This window comes from Pelodiscus sinensis, chromosome 1, assembly GCF_052426305.1.
Source record: "Pelodiscus sinensis isolate ZL-2025 chromosome 1, ASM5242630v1, whole genome shotgun sequence".
Lineage (NCBI taxonomy): Eukaryota > Metazoa > Chordata > Testudines > Trionychidae > Pelodiscus > Pelodiscus sinensis.
Window position 1 is genome coordinate 12,791,594 of NC_143052.1, and position 20,500 is coordinate 12,812,093.

The 20,500-nt window shown below is 43.9% G+C and overlaps 1 long non-coding RNA gene across 1 annotated transcript in view; it reads right to left on the minus strand.

The window, feature by feature from the left end:
• Positions 1-18,771, minus strand: part of LOC142828535 (uncharacterized) — a 33,921-nt gene extending 15,150 nt beyond the window's left edge. Inside the window, exon 1 of the long non-coding RNA XR_012903107.2 lies at positions 18,687-18,771. This is a non-coding gene — a long non-coding RNA (uncharacterized LOC142828535). The remainder of the gene's footprint in view (positions 1-18,686) is intronic.
• Positions 18,772-20,500: the final 1,729 nt, after the last annotated feature.

Genomic DNA, 20,500 nt, shown 5'->3' on the forward strand with positions numbered 1-20,500 from the left:
TGTTGCACCACCCTGAGGTCTCTCTGAGCCTGATTTGGGAGAGCAACAGGTGCTGGGGAAAAGGGCTGGTTGTACACCCTGTTACATGCACATGGATTGCTCCAACTACTGTGTCATGAAAAATGTTGGGTAAATTCAACCTTCCAGAGAGTCAGAGGGAGCAGGGATGATACCAGTTTAACTGGCTAGTTAGGAAGGAGGCTTGGGTGTTTTACCTCACCACAGAAGCCCGAAGGACATACTGGTGAATCTAGCCCCCTGAACAATATTATAACCTGGCCATTGAAAGTGTGTAGTGATGGCCCTTCACTGGTATCTGAAAAGTATTTTGTAACTCACATGAGATGAGTTGGTGATTTTCAATCATTTCCTTTGTGTATCGGGGTTCAAAAATGGGACCCTCGACCTTTGGCCAATTTTGGGCCCACAAACCAGCCAGAGACCTTTCTTTTAGTACAATCACCCTTAAGGTTTCAGAGTGGAAAAAGATAACTTGTGGGGTTCCACAAAGGTCTGTGCTGAGACCAATCCTATTCAACCTACTTATAAATGATCTGGAGGAAGAGGCAAACAGTGAAGTGGCAAAATTTGCAGGTGATACTAAACTACTCAAGATAGTTAAGACCAAAGCAAACTGTGAAGAGCTTCAAAATGATCTCACCAAACTAAGTGATTGGGCAACAAAATGGCAAATGAATTGTAATGGTGATAAATGCAAAGTAATGCACATTGGAAAAATAATCCCAACTATACAGACAAAATGAGGGGAACTAATTTATCTATTACCACTCAAGAGAGAGAACTTGGAGTCATTCTCCAAAAACGTCCACTCTATGTGCAGCAGCTGTCAATAAATCTAACAGAATGATAGGAATCACTTAAAAAGGGTTAGAGAATAAGAAAGAGAATATCTTATTGCCTCTTTATAAATCCACGGTGCATCCACATCTTGAATATTGCATACAGATGTGGTCACCTCATCTCAAAAAAGATATATTGGCATTGGAAAAGTTTCAGAAAAGGGCAACAAAAATGATTAGGGGTTTGGAATAGGTGCTATATGAAGAGAGATTAAAAAGACTGGGACTTTTCAGCTTAGAAAAGAGGAGACTAAGGGGGATATGATAGAGGTCTATAAAATCATGACAGGTATGGAGAAAGTAAATAAGGAAAAGTTATTTACTTGTTCCCATAACAAAAGAACTAGGGGTCACCAAATGAAATTAATAGGCAGCAGGTTTAAAACAAACAAAAGGAAGTTTTTCTTCACTCAGCACACAGTCAAGCTGTCGAACTCCTGGCTAGAGGATATTGAGAAGACCAGGACTTTAACAGGGTTCAAAAAAGAACTAGATAGATTCATGGAGGTTATGTCCATCAATGGCTATTAGCCAGGATGGGTAGAAATGGTGTCCCTTCCCTCTGTCAGAGGATGAAAATGGGTGAAGGGATAGGGATTGCTTGAAGATTCCCTGTTCTGTTCATTCCCCCTGGAGTATCTGGCATTGGCCACTGTCAGAATACAGGATACTGGGCTAGATGGACCTTTGTCTGACCCAGTATGGCTGTTCTTAGTGTCTATGTCTGTTCCCACCACCTTCTATACACAGAGCTTCAGGGACCACTAGCTTCTGCAGCTAGTTGGGACTGCAACTAGTTCCCTCCCTTCCTCTCTTCCTTCACTGCCTTCCTGCCAGCCTTATGTAGCCCTGAGGCTAATGAGTCCAGCAGCTGTTCCCCATTTACCCCTCAAATGTGTGCTTGCTCAGCCAGCTCCAATTAACTTTTCCTGCTGGTGCTGGAATGACAGGGCTGTGATTCAGGCTTCTTAGCCAGCAGCCTGTCATACCCGGGAACAGCCGCTCGTGTGACCAAAAGCTTCACCATTTTCACAAACAGGTTTTGATAACAAGAATAATGAGTTCAATGTATATTTGACCTCTATTGGTTACAAAGTACGAAACAAACTCACTTATGTTTGTCCTAGTTCGGCATTCTTTGTGTGGTGGAGTTTGAGGTGCGGAAGGAAAGCAGTTTGGGGCCCTTCATCATTTTAGGGTGGGAGTTGTGAAAACACGTCTCTTGACCTAACTCTGCTCCTTTGAACTCAGTGAATAAAATTCCTGCTGGTGTCAATGGTTAAGCCAACACAATACTGGAAATCCCATCCTGAAATCTTGCCATATCACCGGAAAGACCAAAGAGCAAGGATTTAGGGAGCAAAGATGGTCTGGTGGCTAGTGTGCTAGCCTAGACATTAGACAACATGTTCCACTCCCTTCTCTCCAACAAGCTTCTTGTGGGATCATGGGCCAGTTGGTTTGGGACAGGTTTTTAAAGGGATTTATGCACTTAATCAGATGGGCACCTAAGTCCCCCATGTAAATGGCACTGATGTTTTCAAAACCATAGCTAAGTTTCCACTCAGCAGCACTTGCAGAGAAGGAAGTGGTGCTGCCCATCACATCTCATGAGTTATATAAAGGCAGAGCTTAGTCCAAAGTCCCACTGGCTCCGAAGTGGAATTTCTAAAAGTAGCAGGGGGAAAACTAGGCCTGATTTCAGAGGCCTGCTGCCTAGGGACTGCTACTTTTCAGACTTACAGCAGGAAGCCACTGTTGGGGCGCAGAGTGGGGTAGCATAGCAAACACAAAAAAGATACCTGGGGCCACAGGATCAGAGCAGAAGACAGAGAGAAAGGGATGATTTCAGCTGCGAGAGTCTCCTCTACCTAAGCAGCTGACATGGCTTAGAAGCTTAAATTCAGACATCTTGTGACTGAGGATCATGAGCAGAGGAAGAAGCCCAAATCTCGCCCATTAGTCAGGTGCACCTAAGTGGCTGCCTACACCTCCTCTTCTCCCTTGTTCTTTCCTCGACAGTTCATTTGTGACTAGCTTAGGGGGCTTCCTATTCATCTAGCCAGCTTCTGACAATCCCATTTCATAGGCACTTAAAGTCTCTGCACACTCTACAGGGAGGAGTCTGGTTGGTACAGAGCTACCTACCATGCAGCTGAAAAATCCAGTTGGGTTGGGTGTGGTTCCACTTGAACAACCCTAAATCCCATGAAAAATCTGGCCCTTAAGCCTCTCTGTGTCTCAGGTCCCCAGGTATAAAATAGTGCTTCCTTCCCTATGCAACCCTTCTGCCTGGAGGAGCTGGCAGCAAACAATTCCGGGTCCAATCTCTAGGGGTACTTTTTCAACAATACAACACAGAACCAATTCAAGTATCTACTCAGCAACCTGGGAAAATTACACACCGCCCCCAAGCACCTCTGATAGGCAATACTTTTAATGAAAGGAGAGAAATCGCCCAACATTAATTAGGGAAAATGCTGCAAGCAGGACTCAGACATGAAACTGTGAGCAGCATGTTCACACCAGAGTGCATTGGGCAGTCGTCTTCCTCATGTTCTTCATTCAAAAGTTCCTTTTCTGTGCCCCTCTCTGCTCCCTCAACATACCCCACTCCCAGTGGTTGTCCTTGGTCAGTGAGGAGCCAGGGTTCAGAGTTCATCTCCCACCCAGCGAAGAGGGCACCTGGCGTGTGAGTCCATCGCCCACCCAAAGAAGAGGGCACCTGGCTTCTGTGTCCATCGCCCACCCAAAGAAGAGGGCACCTGGCTTGCTCCACCATCTGAGTACTTGTTCTGGCTGGCTGCCCGCCCCACCAGTGGCTGGGCCTCACTCTTGGCTGCTCCTGCCAACTGACTGCTAGCCACTCCCTCTGGCTGACTGCTCACTACTTTCACTAGCCACTCCTGACAGTCACCCTGTGCTGTCACTGGCCTCACTGCTGCAATCTTAGTTGGTCAGCTCTTACGGATTTGTAGCTCTCGGGAGGCTATGCCACCACACATGATTTCAGGGCTCAAAATAATGAAAGGTTTCTTACTAGCCAGGTTGGGTAGGAATGGTGTCCCTAGCCTCTGTTTGTCAGAGGCTGGAAATAGGTGTCAGGAGAGGGACCACTTGATGATACCCTGTTCTGGTCACTCTGTCTGGGGCATTCGGCATGGCCCACTGTCAGATGGCAGGATACTGGGCTAGATGGACCTTTGGTCTGACCCAGAATGGCCGTTCTTATGTTCTTGTGAAGCCAATGTAGCTCTGTCTTTGAACAGCGGGGAGGAACAAGTTAAACCTTAGATAGAGTCCCCACCTTCTGGCAGGAACACTTGTCTCTATTCCTCTCCGCTTTCACCAGAGTCTGCCATTTGAGTTCCTGGCTTAACAAGGTCCTTTCAGCAGAGGATGACCCCTTCATTTGAGAAAAGTTAAGCACAGTTCTTCTCCCCTTTTCTCAAAAAATAAAGACAACAACATCAATAATAGCATTTCACTACTCCTGCATAAAGTACTAAAAGTGATTTACAACCCAATACTAGCCTCTTGGAGCTACACATCTCCTATCTATCAGATACCCTAGCCAGAATAAGTGTGTTCATGTAAATACAGTTTGCTCCTGAAGTCTTGCCCCCTCGGCAACTTGCTGTCAGGGGATGGCTTATTCAGACCCTGCTTACACTTACCTCACAGGAGTTTGATGGACATAAATAAATTAAAGATTGTGAAGTGGTCAAATATTATGGCAGAGGTGTCCTGTAAGTACCTTAAATTCTGATCTCTTCTCTATTGCACTAGCATAAATTCTTTGCAGCCATTTTGTTTGTTGAGTTTTACACTACGTCTAGACTGCAAGCCTCTTTCGAAAGAGGCTTCTTTGAAAGTATCTTTCAAAAAAGCCTCTTTCAAAAAAGAGCATCTAGACAAGAAGATTTTTTGAAAAAAGCAGCTCGCTTTTTCGAAAGAGAGTTTGGATCCTCTCTTTCGAAAAAGCCGTGTTTTCATGCAATAGCTACTTTTTCGAAAGATGATTTTTGAAAAAAGGCATTATTCCTCATAGAATGAAGTTTACCACCATTGACAAAATGGCCGCATTCTTCCAATTTACTGTCGACAGAACGTGGTGGAAGTCTAGACGCAGGTAACGTTTTTTCGAAAAAAGGCCACTTTTTTCAAAAAAACTCTGTAGTCTAAACACACCCTCAGACCGGAATTGTGGTTTCCTTGAATAACAGTAATGTACATTGGTGACACAGTGTCATGAAAGTTTGCATCTGCTTTTGCGGTGAAACGTCACCATATTCAAAGCACCAGAAATATCTATGTACTGCTTAAGTCCCAGTTAAGTCTGGGTTTGAGTGCTTAAGAGGTGCACAGGCCATATGCAAGCTCTCAGAAGAGGGGATGAATATTAGCCAGAATTAATAGAAAATTTCAGTTTCTAGTCCCATCAATCTAGTAACTTTCCCCAGCTCTTTAAAAAGAAAAAAACAACAACAGTGAGCTCAAATTGAGATTTCTGTCCCAATCTGTTCATGTTAATGAATGAGTGGTTTTTCCCTAATTGATAGCTTGGAGTAGAAATGTGGACTTTTTTTGTACGTTGATTGCCTTGGCCATTGTTGGAGCCGTACATAAATTGGTAGGCGGGCACGTCACTTCCACATTTTTTTTTCCACGCTGCAATTTCAGAGTCAGTTAAGTCATTGGATGATGTTGTTTAATTCCCTTCTAAATAACAGGTTTATAGAACAAGAGAACCGGCACTAAGAAATTATAGCCCGCCAGAACACTTCTACGGGTGACACATGCACATTTTTTATTTCAAAATTATTATTGTGGTGCTTTTATTTATTTATATCTTTATTAATTTCACCATATATAAAAGTGAAAAGTTAGTTTTAACAACAAAAACCCACAATAATATAAATGGCAAAATTCCCACTGATTTTCAACAGCAGTAAGAGCTGGTCTTATATCATTTTTCCTCTATTTTTTTTTTGGGGGGGGGGGGTGTTAGAGATTAAATTAGATGGGAAAACATTTTTGTGACAACATCCAACTCCCTCCTGAAAGGCTATCATCAAGTCCTCATATATTAAGAGATTAGCACGTGGATTTTGGAAGGGTTATAAACTCACTTGTTTCACAGCACATGCCAATCTCAAGCTATGGGGAGGGTTAGTAATCCCTTACTGTACTGCTGTGTGTATTTCACCTCCTCGGATGCAGCTAGTACTGGCTAGTCACTGTTGGTGATAGATTGCTGTATTTGTTGTACTACTGATTTGCTCCATCCCAGCAGTCGTTATGTACCTACTATGCAGTCCTGTTAATGTCTTCCTTGTTCTTCTAATAGCAAAGCCGCTCCACCATTTTAAATCTGTAATGCATCAATGAAAGGAACTTGGTTCTTGATGGAATAGCCATACATTAGGGAGGGTATGTCTACACTACAGTGCTAATTCGAACTAACTTAGTTCGAATTAGTTAATTCAAACTAAGCTAATTCGAACTAACGGATCCAGACTAAAAAACTAGTTCGAATTAGCATTTTGCTAATTCGAACTAGCATGTCCACATTAAGTGGACCCTGAACCGGGGTTAAGGATGGCCGGAAGCAGTGCCGGCAGGGCATCAGAGGAGGACTTACAGCGTGGAGCTGCTGCCTCAGGCTAGCCGAGGGCTGTGCTTAAAGGGACCCGACCCCCATCCCAGACAGACAGTTCTCAGGGGTGCCCCGCTTGCAAAGCAGTCCTGTCTTGAAGTGCCCTGAGTGCCCACACTGGGCACATCACAGCACTCGGCCATCAGACCGGCTGCACTTGCCGCAGGCTGCCATCTGGAGAGAGGGGGCAATTGGGGGGCTGTAGGAGAGCTTCCACCCCCAGAAGCCCACAGAGCCAGCTCAGTCCTCCCGTACCCCATTCCTCCCTCACCTCCTTCCATTTACCCTTCCCTAGCCCCCCTTCCTGATGTACAAAATAAAGGACAATTGTGTTCAAAAATGGAATCTGTCTTTATTGAACAAAACTGGGGGAGACTGGGAAAAGGAGGTGGGAGAGGGGAAGAGAGAGGGTGGGAGAGGGGAGGGCAACTACAATGATCAGGGGTTGGGAACAGGTCCCATATGAAGAGAGGCTAAAGAGACTGGGACTTTTCAGCTTAGAAAAGAGGAAACTGAGGGGGGATAGGATAGAGGTCTATAAAAGCATGACTGGGGTGGAGAGGGTGCATACAGAAAAGTTCTTCATTAGTTCCCATAATAGAAGGACTAGAGGACACCAAAGGAAAGGAATGGGTAGCAGGCTTCAAACTAGTAACAGAAAGTTGTTCTTCACAAAGCAAATAGTCAACCTGTGGAACTCCTTGCTGCAGGAGGCTGTGAAGGCTACAACTAGAACAGAGTTTAAAGAGAAGTGAGATCAAGTCATGGAGGTTGGGTCCATGGAGTGGTATTAGCCTGGGGGTAGGAGTGATGTCCCTGCCCAAAGTTTGTGGAAGGCTGGAGAGGGATGGCACAAGACAAATGGCTTGGTCACTGTCTTCGGTCCATCCCCTCCAGGGTCCCTAGGGTTGGCCGCTGTTGGCAGACAGGCTACTGGGCTACATGGACCTTTGGTCTGACCCAGTATGGCCATTGTAAGCTCAGGGCTCAGGGTTGGGGGTCTCAGTGGACCACCTTGATTTTCATGCACACCTTTCTCCTGGGTGGCCAGGCTGGCAGCTCTCCTGCCCTAGACGGCCACTTTCCTGTGCCTAGTGCAGAGGTCGTGGACGAGGTCCACAATGTCCGCACTAGACCAGGTGGGTGCCCGCCTCTTGCGGTCCCGGGCAAGCTCTCGGTAGCCGCCAGCCTGGTCCCGGGAAGAGGGGGAGGGCTGGGGGGCATCGGGTGGCTGGCTCAAGCCGTGCCAGGTGCAAGGTCTGCTGGCTGGGTTCTGGCAGGCTTGCACCTGGCACGGGCATCGTAGCCAGCCCGTGCCCCTTTAAGAGGTCCAGGGCCGGGAGGGGGGCAACAGAGTTTCCCTGGTGTTGGCCAGAGTGGCCATCAGGGAAACCTGGGGAGGGCTAGCCTCCCACTAGTTCGAATTAATGGGCTACACAGCCCTTAATTCGAACTAGTAAGTTCGAACTAGGCTTAGTCCTCGTAGAATGAGGTTTACCTAGTTCGAACTAAGCACTCCACTAGTTCGAATTAAGTTCGAACTAGCAGAGCGCTAGTATAGCGCCTATCAAAGTTAATTCGAACTAATGTCCGTTAGTTCAAATTAACTTTGTATTGTAGACATACCCGGATAGACCAAAGAAAACAGAGGCAGCCAGGGCAAACTATTGCCAGTGACACTTAGGAATGCTGGGAAAAGTATCCCAAAATTCAGGGGGCTCCACTGTGAGGGTGTGTCTAGACTACTGAGTTTTGTCGACAAAAGTGGACTTTTGTCGACAAAACTATACCAGCATCTACACTACCGCTGAGTTCTGTCGACATAACATTGACCGAACTCAGCAGTTTTGTCGACGCTGGTATACCTCATTTTACGAGGCATAACACCTTCTGTCGACAGAATTCTGTCGACAGAAGGTGTTATTGCCTGTAGGGTTGCGTCTAGACTACAGGGTTCTGTCGACAAAGCAGCTTGTTTTGTCGACAGAACTCAATGTGTCTGGACGCTCTTTGTCGACAGAAGTTTTGTCGACAAAACCCGGTAGTCTAGACGTACGCTGAGTTTCAGACTTCAGATGGCCTGGCAACCACTGGCCTTGGCTTGGTCTCTGAGACTACGTCTAGACTGTATTGCTTTTTTGAGATACCAGAAGTATTCCAAAAAAGCACTGCCACGTCCAAGGAATGCATCCGTTTGTTGAAAAAATTTCGAAAGAAAGGACGCGCTTTTTCTCCATCCCTGTAAACCTCATTCTACAAGGAATAAGGGATGGCTCGAAAGAGCACTTTTTTCCAAAATTTGGTGTCATGTAGACTCGCCAAATTTCAAAAGAGCTTCTTTCAAAAGTAAATCGAAACAAGATACACAATTTGTGCAAGACAAATTGTGTATCTTTTTCCTATTTAACAATGCAGTCTAGACATAGCCTGAGTCTGAGCTCCTCAAAGGGATTCATGCTCCTAATTCGTTGACTTCAATGGGTCCTACATGTCTAAATTCATCTAAGGAGGGTCTGAGAGGTTAAGCTCTCTAGGGGAGACTACTATACTTCCCATATTGGAGACTAGCATCAGTCTTTGTACCCGATGCTGGGGCTAGTCACAATTTTAGTCCCTGTGTTCAAGACAGTGTCTCCCTCCACATCATTCCCAAAGGGGGAAAGGAAGAATGGGAAGCAGTTTTTCTCTGTACCAGGTACAGAGGAGTTACATCGGGCAGAATGCATCATTATCTCAAAGAATGGTTCAGCCCATAACCCCCATAAGTACTAGGAATATCTGAGAAGGGTTGTAGCATTTTGATGAACATTCACCTCCCAAAATGATCCTGGGGTGTGAAGATTGTGGAAAGCCATTAATCTGCTCCCAGGAGTAGAAATAGGGATTTTTTTGGTTCATTTTTCCAGCATACAAATCATAAGCATTCACTGAAGTAGAGCTGAAAGTACTAGGGCTAATATCTGTCATGTTTTATTGTTTTTAAATTTTAGTATTTTGGTACAAAGGCTTTTTTTTTTTTCATTCGGGGAAAGTGGTGCAAAAATAGCCATTAGGATGTTTATGCACAGGGACGTTAAGGTCTAGGGCCAGATTCCCAGCTTGTGTAAACTGGTATCACTCCTGATCTCTTTTAACCTTTGATGGTCCCAGGTGGAGCTGGAAATCAAGACTTCTGACATTTGCTTTTGGCTCCAATACTAACTATTCTGTGTGAACTTTTGTTTCTATGTCACTTATACTTCCAGCACCTCAGTGTATCCAGCTTCTAAAGAAGGGACACTTATTAGCTGAAAACTTTCCCTCAAAACTGATTCTTATGGGAAACATAATTTCTTTTCTTTTGTTTTGAAAAGTGTTGTCTGCTCTCAGGTTTCAGTCAAAAATATTCACAGTTGGGGTTGCTTGATGAAAAATCAACATTTTCAATGAGGGAAAGGGGAAACATATTTCTAACAACTCTGTTAATAGTCTTATAATATATTTATAATAACTGTATTTATTCAACTTTAGTTGAAAAATACTTTGAGATTCTCAGACAAAAAGTGTAAAGAATTGTAATTCATAATCCATTTGCCCCCTGAATTTCTTCCACTCAAAGGAGGCCGAAACCTACTGGCTGAAAATGTCAGTAATAACTAGATGCACACAATACAAAACTGTTTGAAACTGTTCATTTCCTTTGCTGGCAAAAGCCTCTGAACTTCCAGTAACCATAGCAACATAACCACAAGCTGCTAAATTTTAGACACTTTTTGTACATTGCCTATTTTTTTCCAGTGTATAGAAAGCTAATAGGATACACACACTTTGTACTTTGTTTGCCTTGTTAAGCTAAGTTGAATAATTGGTGATTAACGGAATGGATAAAATATAAGTCCTTTTCCTAGAAAATAGATTTTAAGATTTAGAATTCATTATAAATTGGTGGAAATGGTCCTGATACCTGATATATATCTGCAAGAGAAGTAAGCATCTCTCTAACATGAAGCACATGAGTAGTCCCAGGGAGAAGACATGATCAATACTAAAGTGTCACCAAGATTTTATCAAGGTCCTACCATATTGAGCATTTGTCCTAAAAGCCACAGCTCCAGAAAACATTCAATTATGGGAGAAGCTCAGATTTTTTAACTAAAATAAGTTCCTAGCCTCAGTGTTGTGGTGCAAAGCTTGATAACACAAGTCTCAAAAGCACAGACACCAGAACTCAAAGTGTGTGTGGGGGGGGGGGGAGAAGGGGGACTCTCAACAAATTATTATTTTTTAAATCTTAGGGTTTTTGAACAAATTGTATTATTTCTTGGGGACCCGACATACCATTTTTTTTTTGTTAATGCCTGGGGTTGGCAACACTACTTCTGTCTGCAAGATATCAGAATCACTGTTTAGTTTAGGCCTCATTCCATAGCTATTCATGATGGAGGTATTGATGGGTTGAACTCAGTGAGAAAATTTGGATAGTGTGGATTAGATCATAGCTTCCTTGGGGTAGGTATTGTCTCTCTGTTCTGTTTATATTGCACCTAACAAAATGGGGCCCTCGTCTATGTCTGCAAAACATGGCTAAACAGTATGGGGGAAAGAAGGAGCTGGAGAGCTATAGATGAGACTGTCTGCCCTCGATACCTGGAAAGTTACTGGGGCAATGTATAAAACATTCAATCTGCAAATACCTGGAGGACAAAGGGGAGATCACGACCAGCCAAAATGGATTTACTAAGAACTAATCATTCATAACCTGCTTGATTTCCTTCTTTGAAAAGGTATCTGGTTTGGCGAATAGGAGGAATGCAGTGGACAAAACATACTCATGATATTCTCGTAAGTAAGCTGGAGTAATGCAGGCTTCTTAATGCATTGAACAACAGAAATCAAAGAGTAATTATGACTGGAATAGTAATAGAAATGTAGCCATGTTAGTCTGGTCTAGCTGAAACAAAAAACAGGACTGTGTAGCACTTTAAAGACTAACAAGATGGTTTATTAAGTGGGTCAGACCCACTAACAAGATGAGTTTTAGTGGGCCAGACCCACTTCCTCAGATCAAATAGTGGAAGAAAATTGGCATGACCGTATATACCAAAGGGATACAATCAAAAAAATGAACACATATGAAACAGACAAATCAAATTTCAGAACAGAAGGGGGATGAGGGGGGAGGTAAATGTCTGTGAGTGCTGGAATGCTATCATTTTGGAAACAATTCTCAAGTGTGTTTCCACAGGGATCTGGCTTGAGTCCAGGATTCTATACCTTTATTAACAACGTGGATGTAGGAATGGAGAGTACACTGATCAAATTGGTAGCTGACACAAAGTGGGAGTCGGAGGCAGGGGGATTGCCAACACTTTGGAGGGTAGAGCTAAATTGAAAGGGATCTTGATAAACTGGAAAACTGGGCTGTAGGCAACAAAATGAAATTTAACAAAGACAAAAGTAAGGTGTTACACACCGGGAAGTAAAACAAAATGCACAAATACAGAATGAGGGATGACTGACTTGGCAGCAGCACTGCTGAGAAAGGATCTGGGGGTTATGGTGGATCACAAACCTTAATATGAGTCAACAATGGGATGCTATTGCCGAAAAATCAAATTCAATCTTGGGTTACTTTACCAAAGGCATCACATGCAAGTGATGGGAGGTGATAAGTTTTCTCTTCTTGGCTCTAGTTAGACCTCAGCTGGAGCACTGTGTCCCATTTTGGTCACTGCTAGATAGAAAGAATGTAGAGAAACTGGAAAAAGATCCAGAGGCAAGTGGCAAAGATGATCTAAAGGATGGAACACTAGCCATATGAGCCAAAACTGAAGAAGCTGGGAATGTTTAGTTTGGAAAAGGGGAAAGCAAGTGGGGATATGATAGTGGTTTTCAAATATTGAAAAAGCTGCCATAAAAAAAGGGAGAACAAATGTTCTCTTACCGCACAGGGCAGGATAAGAGGCAATGGGTCCAAACTACAGCATAGCAAATTGAGATTAACTCTCAGGCAAAACTCCCAAACTGTAACAACAGGAGGACAAAGAAACAGATGCCAGGGAAATTGTGGAATTTCCTTCACTGGAGGTTTTTAAAAAGAGGCAGGATAGCCATCTGTCTAGACTAAGTAACCCTGACAATCCATTTTAACCCCACAGCTTTCTGTTTTTTTATTCTAATGACATTTCACCCTTTGGCACAAATATCCCAAAGGATGAAAAGCTGTTAGCACCATTGTTAGCAGTGACTCATATCAAACAAACACTTTCATTAAAATAAATTCTGTTCACAGATTATTCACATAAAGAATAAAGGCAATGTTCACCCACTTCTAATGGGGAACACACACAAAGGCCGTGTCCACACTCAGGGGTTCTTTCAAAAAAAGTACCCTTTTTTCGAAAGAACTTCCCCTGCGTCCAGACTCAAGCCGCGTTCTTTCGAAATTATTTCGAAAGAACGCGGCTTTTCTTTCGATGGCGGTAAACCTCGTTTCACGAGGAAGAACGCCTTCTTTCGAAAGTTCCTCTTTCGAAAGAAGGCATTCTACAATGTAAAGAGGCCGTCTTCGAAAGAGAGCATCCAGACTCGCTGGGTGCTCTCTTTCGAAAAAGCGGATTTCCTCTATCGAAAGATCCGCCTGCTGTCTAGACGCGATCTTTCGAAAGAGGCTCTTTCAAAAGATGCTTTCGAAAGAGGCTCTTTCGAAAGAAGCCTGCAGTCTAGACACAGCCAAAGAGATCAATAGCTGTGGCCAGCTTCAGGCAAAGCCGTTTATGCCTCTTTGCTATTATTATGCGCATTACAGTAGCACCCAACAGTCCCAAAACCATAACCCTGCTATGTGAGGAAGTACACACAGCCAGGAGCAATATCTGCCTCAGAGAGGGTTGCAATCTATCTAGACTAGGAAAGTATTATTAGGACCATCTTTGTAGATGAGGAATTGATGCTCAAGAGATTAAGAAATTTGTGTAAGGTTGCACAGGAAGCCTATGGCAAAGCCAAGACTTAAACCCAGATGTTCTGAGCTCTCGTCTAGCCACAAGGCTCCCCTTCCTCTGCCAATTCCAGAGAGCTTCCATTTAAACCTGTGCTTTGCTAAATCAAGTTGGAGGCAGAACAGTGTGTACAAAGTCTTTATCCTAATTAGCAGGATTCACCCTCTGGCAGAGGAGCTTTTATTAGAAATACTTTCCCCTCCAGGCTACATCTACTTTGCAGAGTTTTTCTGGGATACCAGAGGAATTCTGGAAAAACTCCACTGCATCCAGTAAACATGTCTGCTCTTCTGATTTTTTTGGGGGGGAGAGCAGTCCTGCTCTTTCGGAAGCCCTGTAAACCTCATTTCATAAGGAAGAAGGGATCTTCTGAAAAAGGAGGTTTTTCCAAAATTCGGCCAAGTGTAGACAGGCCAAATTTCAGAAAAGCCTCTTCTGAAAAAAGAATCTGAAAAAGGTATGCAAATAGCTGCTTTGAATTCCTTCTCCAAACACACATATCCAGGTTCAGAGAGCAGCCAAAGGGAAGCAGGGTATGTCTACACTACAAAGTTAGTTCGAACTAACGGACGTTAGTTCGAACTAACTTTAATAGGTGCTACACTAGCGCTCCGCTAGTTCGAATTTGAATCGAACTAGCGGAGCGCTTAGTTCGAACTAGGTAAACCTCATTTTACGAGGACTAACGCCTAGTTCGAACTAGCTAGTTCGAACTAAGGGCTGTGTAGCCCTTTAGTTCGAACTAGTGGGAGGCTAGCCCTCCCCAGGTTTCCCTGGTGGCCACTCTGGCCAACACCAGGGAAACTCTATGCCCCCCTCCCGGCCCCGGACCCCTTAAAGGGGCACGGGCTGGCTACGGTGCCCGTGCCAGGTGCAAGCCTGCCAGCACCCAGCTAGCAGACCCTGCACCTGGCACGGCACAGAGCCACCCACCCGATGCCCCCCAGCCCACCCCCTCTTCCCGGGACCAGGCTGGCGGCTCCCGGGAGCTTGCCCTGGACCGCAAGAGGCGGGCACCTTCCTGGGCTAGTGCGGACATCGTGGACCTCGTCCACGATCTCCGCACTAGGCACAAGAAAGTGGCCGGCTAGGGCAGGAGAGCTGCCAGCCTGGCCACCCAGGACCAGGTGTGCATGAAAATCAAGGGGGTCCACTGAGACCCCCGACCCTGAGCCCTGAGCTTACAATGGCCGTACTGGGTCAGACCAAAGGTCCATCTAGCCCAGTAGCCTGTCTGCCAACAGCGGCCAACCCTAGGGACCCTGGAGGGGATGGACCGAAGACAATGACCAAGCCATTTGTCTCGTGCCATCCCTCTCCAGCCTTCCACAAACTTTGGGCAGGGACACCACTCCTACCCTCTGGCTAATAGGACTCCATGGACCCAACCTCCATCACTTGATCTCACTTCCCTTTAAACTCTGTTCTAGTTGTAGCCTTCACAGCCTCCTGCAGCAAGGAGTTCCACAGGTTAACTATTTGCTTTGTCAAGAAGAACAACTTTCTCTTACTAGTTTCAAGCCTGCTACCCATTCCTTTCCTTTGGTGTCCTCTAGTCCTTCTTTATGGGAACTCAGGAAGAACTTTTCTGAATGCACCCTCTCCACCCAACCCCTGCTTTTAGAGACCTCTATCCTGTCCCCCCTCCGTCTCCTCTTTTCTAAGCTGAACAGTCCCAGTCTCTGTAGCCTTTCTTCATCTGGGACCTGTTCCCAACCCCTGATCATGTTAGTTGCCCTCCCCTCTCCCAGCCTTTCTCTTCCCCTCTCCCACCTCCTTTTCCCAGTCTCCCCCAGTTTTTTTCAATAAAGACAGAGTCAATGTTGGAAGAAACGTTATCTTTATTTTGTACATCAATAAGAAGGGGGGCTAAGGAAGGGTAAGTGGAAGGAGGTGAGGGAGGAATGGGGTACGAGCCCCCGATGGGGAGGACTGGGCTGGCTCTGCGGGCTTCTGGGGGTGGAAGCTCTCCTGCAGCCCCCCAATTACTCCCTCTCCCCAGATGGCAGCCTGCGGCAAGTGCAGCCGGGCTGATGGCCGAGTGGTGTGATGTGCCCAGTGTGGGCACTCAGGGCACTCCAAGCCAGAACTTCTTTGCAAGCGGGGCACCCCTTAGAACTGTGTGTCCGGGGTGGGGGTCGGGACCCTTTAAGCGCAGCCCTCGGCTAGCCTGAGACAGCATCTCCATGCTCTAAGTCCTCCTTTTATGCCCTGCCGGCACTGCTTCCGGCCATCCTTAAGCCCTGTTCAGAGTCCACTCAATGTGGACTTGCTAGTTCGAACTAGCAAAACGCTAGTTCGAACTAGTTTTTAGTTCTAGATGCGTTAGTTCGAACTAGCTTAGTTCGAATTAACTAATTCGAACTAAGTTAGTTCGAACTAGCGCTGTAGTGTAGACATACCCGTATGTTGTAAAACAAAGGCAAGAGAATCGGAATTGGGAATTGAGATGGGAAATACTGGGAAATAGAACAGATACTTCTGCCCTGCCTCACTCAGCTTTAGATTGGAAAGAATACAGGGAGAAAGAAAAGAAATAGCCTTTAGTTGGTCTACAGTGGGGGCCATTTAGATTCAACAAGAGCAGGAGCCAGAACAAATGAATGCAGCTTAAAATTCTGAGAGATGTACTGGAAGATGGTAACAGATATTGGAGGGAGGACTTGGGAAGGTGGATAACTAATAAGGTGGCTAGCAAATTGGCTGAGAACTAGATACTGAACAATTGAATGACACAAGCATGGAAGGTAGTTAAGCTGCTTAGAGTAGGTAGAGAGTGCAGCCAAAATGTGTGGACAACAAACCTGATTTACTGTGTAACTTGATTATTGTAACCTGTATTGTAACCTGTATGCCCCAAGTCACATATTCCATGCAGTAAGTTATGATTTATGAAGCATGCTGACTGGAACTGTAAAAATATAAGACTCAGATGACTGGGAAGATACATATGGTAGTAGCAACAGGTGTTCCAGACTGAAGTCTGGGGAGAAGAATGGAAACAACTTTCATACAAGAAAGGCATTGAGAGTGGCAACAGGCCAGGTACCAACTTTTAAAATCAGAAAATTGGGACAATGTTATGAATATTACCAGGAACAGAGTAGTGTGAACGTTTTGGAATCTGGAGGAGTGTTATATGGAACAGGTTAACATGGGGGCAGGAAGGAGCGAGGGGCGGGAGGGAGGAAGAGCATTGTGGTAACTGGGTTAGAGTGTGTTGGATATATATCAAAATTGGGACAAAACTCTAGTTTCATTCTAATTGGCTGGGACAGCCCAGGAAGGGAAACTCCTAGGAAAAATAACATGTTTGATCAAGCCAGTTATCTTAAATAGAGATCTTCTTCTATGACCCAATTCTAAAAGTCATTATTCATGGGGGGACTTTTGATTTCCATAGGGTTCAAATTCTACTAAGCAATTTATATTGGTTTAAGTTATCATAGTTAATTCTACAAGGAAAAAAACTTAGAAAAATACCTCTTAGAACATCATGTAATTGTTACCTTTGCATTTTTTTGGCATAAAGACTCAATGCAAATAGCGTGTACTGCAGTACAGTAAGCTTACATTATTATGGCCTCCCTAAAGTGATTTACTAATAACTTGGTAGGGAAAAAAAAACTAATTGCTCATTCGGTGGCATAAAGTTTTGCAAGTAATCCCTTTTCAGCATGTTTGTTTTTTTACTATAAATTATTTGGAAAATATTTGAAAATTCTGGCTAATACAATGTGAAATCGTACATACTGTAAAAAATGATTGCAAAAATGTACCCTTCCAGCGTTATTGGCTGGCCTTTCTACACTGCAGATATAGTATAATCGCCTTGACTGATTTAGTTAAACAAGAATTCATTGCAGTTCCTTTTAGCAGCATGAAAATGGCTGACACAAAGTTTTTGTATCTAGCCATGATGTTTAGTAGCTCCAGGAACAGAGGATGAGAAGTTCTTATCCTTAATATCCAGTTTTTGTTTGGATAATGATATATTTTCTTTAAACATTTAACAGGTTCAATGGGTTGGTTTTTTTTCCTAAAGCAGTGTAAAAAACCAGAATACAAAATGAATTATACTTCAGCATTCAATACTAGGGATGCAAGAAGTTGTTTAAAAACATAAGGGTATGTCTACACTAGCCCCTAGTTCGAACTAGGGTGGCTAATGTAGTCATTTGAACTTGCAAATGAAACCCGGAATTTAAATATCCCGGGCTTCATTTGCATGTTCCCAGGCGGGCACCATTTTTAAATCCCCTTAGTTCGAACTGACTGCCCGCGGCTACATGCGGCAGTCAGAAGTTAATCCGAACTAAACCCTTAGTTCAGATTAACTGTTACACCTCATTGCATTTTTAAACAACTTCTTGCATCCCTAGTATTGAATGCTGAAGTATAATTCATTTTGTATTCTGGTTTTTTACACTGCTTTAGGAAAAAAACAACCCATTGAACCTGTTAAATGTTTAAAGAAAATATATCATTACCCAAACAAAAACTGGATATTAAGGATAAGGATATTTAAATCCTGGGCTTCATTTGCAAGTTCGAATGCCTCCATTAGCCACCCTAGTTCGAACTAGGGGGCTAGTGTAGACATACCCTAACTGTATAACCTCTAAAATTCCTAACAGTTGCACACACTGTGGGCTCTGCAGTATGAATGTTATTAAAGAGTTGGGACAAAGTTATATTGCAGAGCCGCAAAGAAGCCACATTATCAGGAGCAGGGCCAACTCCACTCCTGAGGATGTTTTGCTGTGGGCTCTGCAGCCAGCTCTCTGGGAGCGGGGAGCCAGCATGTAACCTGTGGAAGGGGGAGTGGAGGTGACGGGTGAGCCCGCCACAGACAGGAGCTGCTCCAGGCATCCAGAGCAGCCACTGTCTGCAGTGAGCTCCACAGGGCTAAAGCAGCCCTTTGCATGGGTGGGTGGTGAGCTGTTCCAACCCCTGCCAGTTAACTGGAACTTTTAAACCTGACCTGGTAAGGGTGAGGCTCACGGGTAAACCGGTTAACCATTTGCATCCCTACTCAATACAAAAGTTTACCTTTCTAGTTCAAACAGAATCTGAGACAAATGCTGTCTGTGGCATACACAATATTGTACTAACAAGTGCAAAACTTTAGATTAGGTCACTCCATATTGGTCTTCCTCATATAGTGCTAGAAGGATGTTCTAGTACCTGATTTTAGATGTCCTATGGGCTTCAATCAATATCATTTGTGGCTGTCAGGTTTGGAGCTTGCTATTCCTTTTACCTGTCTAGAAAAAAAAAGTACCACGATTAATGAATAAATAAGTATTTGTGTCATAGGAAGATGGGCAGCAATTAAGCCAAGATACAAAGGCAGTTAGAGGGACCAAACCGTATGTGCTTTGATCTCTGTTGTTTGATTTAGTGTTAATAGCCGTGGGCGAGAAAAGCAATTACATGGACGGTTAGATGAACTTCTGCATTATTCCACCAATTTTTTCAGATTTATATTTACCTGGATCTATAGCTTTGCTGCTATTTAAGTTCTATTAATGTATAATTGGATACGAGTTTCTCCTTATATGCCAAGTATTTTGTTTCTTAGGAAACTGAAATGAGGAGCAGGTAGGAAACCAATGTCATAGATGGATGACTAGTGCAATATGCCAGTTTTGCTTAACCACAAGGACACAGCATTTGGCAGCTTCTAAGCAGTCTTCAAGGGTAGCCCCAGGTGTTGTGCATTTGGGTTATTTATTCTGAAAGTTGGCTGACAGTTTCACATCAGCTGACTAAACAGGAGTTGACAGGTGGGAAAAGGCACTTTTGGACCCCAAAGCCATCTAAAACACCAAGATCAAATGGAGACCTCAAAGTACCCCTCCAAACTGATTATGGGTAAAGCACTAGGTCATGGGAGCAGACACTAATTCTGCTGTAGTCCACCATCTCCTCCATGCTTTCCCCAAATAATCACTTTACAAGAAACAATCTTCAGACAGCTGCCTCCCCTTTGAGTCTCAACCTCAGTCCTGCAATGGGAAAGCAGGACTACAATATTGTGTTGATGAAAATGCCATGGAGGGTTGTGTGCCACTAGCACACTGATATATATATTCAGCCCAAATTGCCTTTGTATCTGACCTGGACAGGTGATAGGAAGTAATCCTTACAAGACCATACCAGAGGGCCAAGGAACCACTTCAGAAACATTCTGTCTAACCCTGCCAGTCTGTGCAGTCAAGTAATCATTTCTGCACAGTCAGCCATCACAAAGGGTGCTAACAATGTGATTTTTAAAAAATCAACAGTCAGATGGTTGCTAGGAGATCAATAGTCACTAAGACCTGTTTCATAGCTAAGCCATGGCAGGACTCCAAACCAGACTGAGATGGATGAAGGATGATACACTATGGTTTCTGCCAAAGTGACTTTTTATCCATTTTCTCAATAACCACTCTCTCAGAAAGGGAAAGTGAGACAAAGAGCAACAGTGAAATTGCTAAGGCTGGTCAAATATTTCCCATAATATTTGTGTGTTTGAATAATGGATTTTCATTTTTTTTAATAGAACGTGTCTGCTTTCCTCCAATTTTGAAGGGGATCTTTGTCAGAGATCTGAAAAAATTCATGTTAATCAAAAAGTCAAAGTTTTCCCCAAGAATTCAGTTTTCTGACCAACTCTAAAAACTCCTAATCTCAAGAGATCATTTACTGAGCAATGGTCTAAGAAATGCCCATCTGAGCTAAACCAATACTCAGTCCTCACTTAAAGAATTAACAGCCTTCACCAATAAGAAACCCAATATTTCATCATGCGCCAATCCAAAGCTGTCTCTAGCTTTTTCTAAAATACCTGATCATCCTAATCTACACAGGTGATCAGGAGGAGAAACTCTAAAATCACCCCATTCCACACTCATCAGCTTTGCACAATTGGCTAGGTGCATTATAAGGGAAATGTATATTTTATGGAACCATCACTTAGCACAACTGTTGACGGATCAGGATATCAACCTATA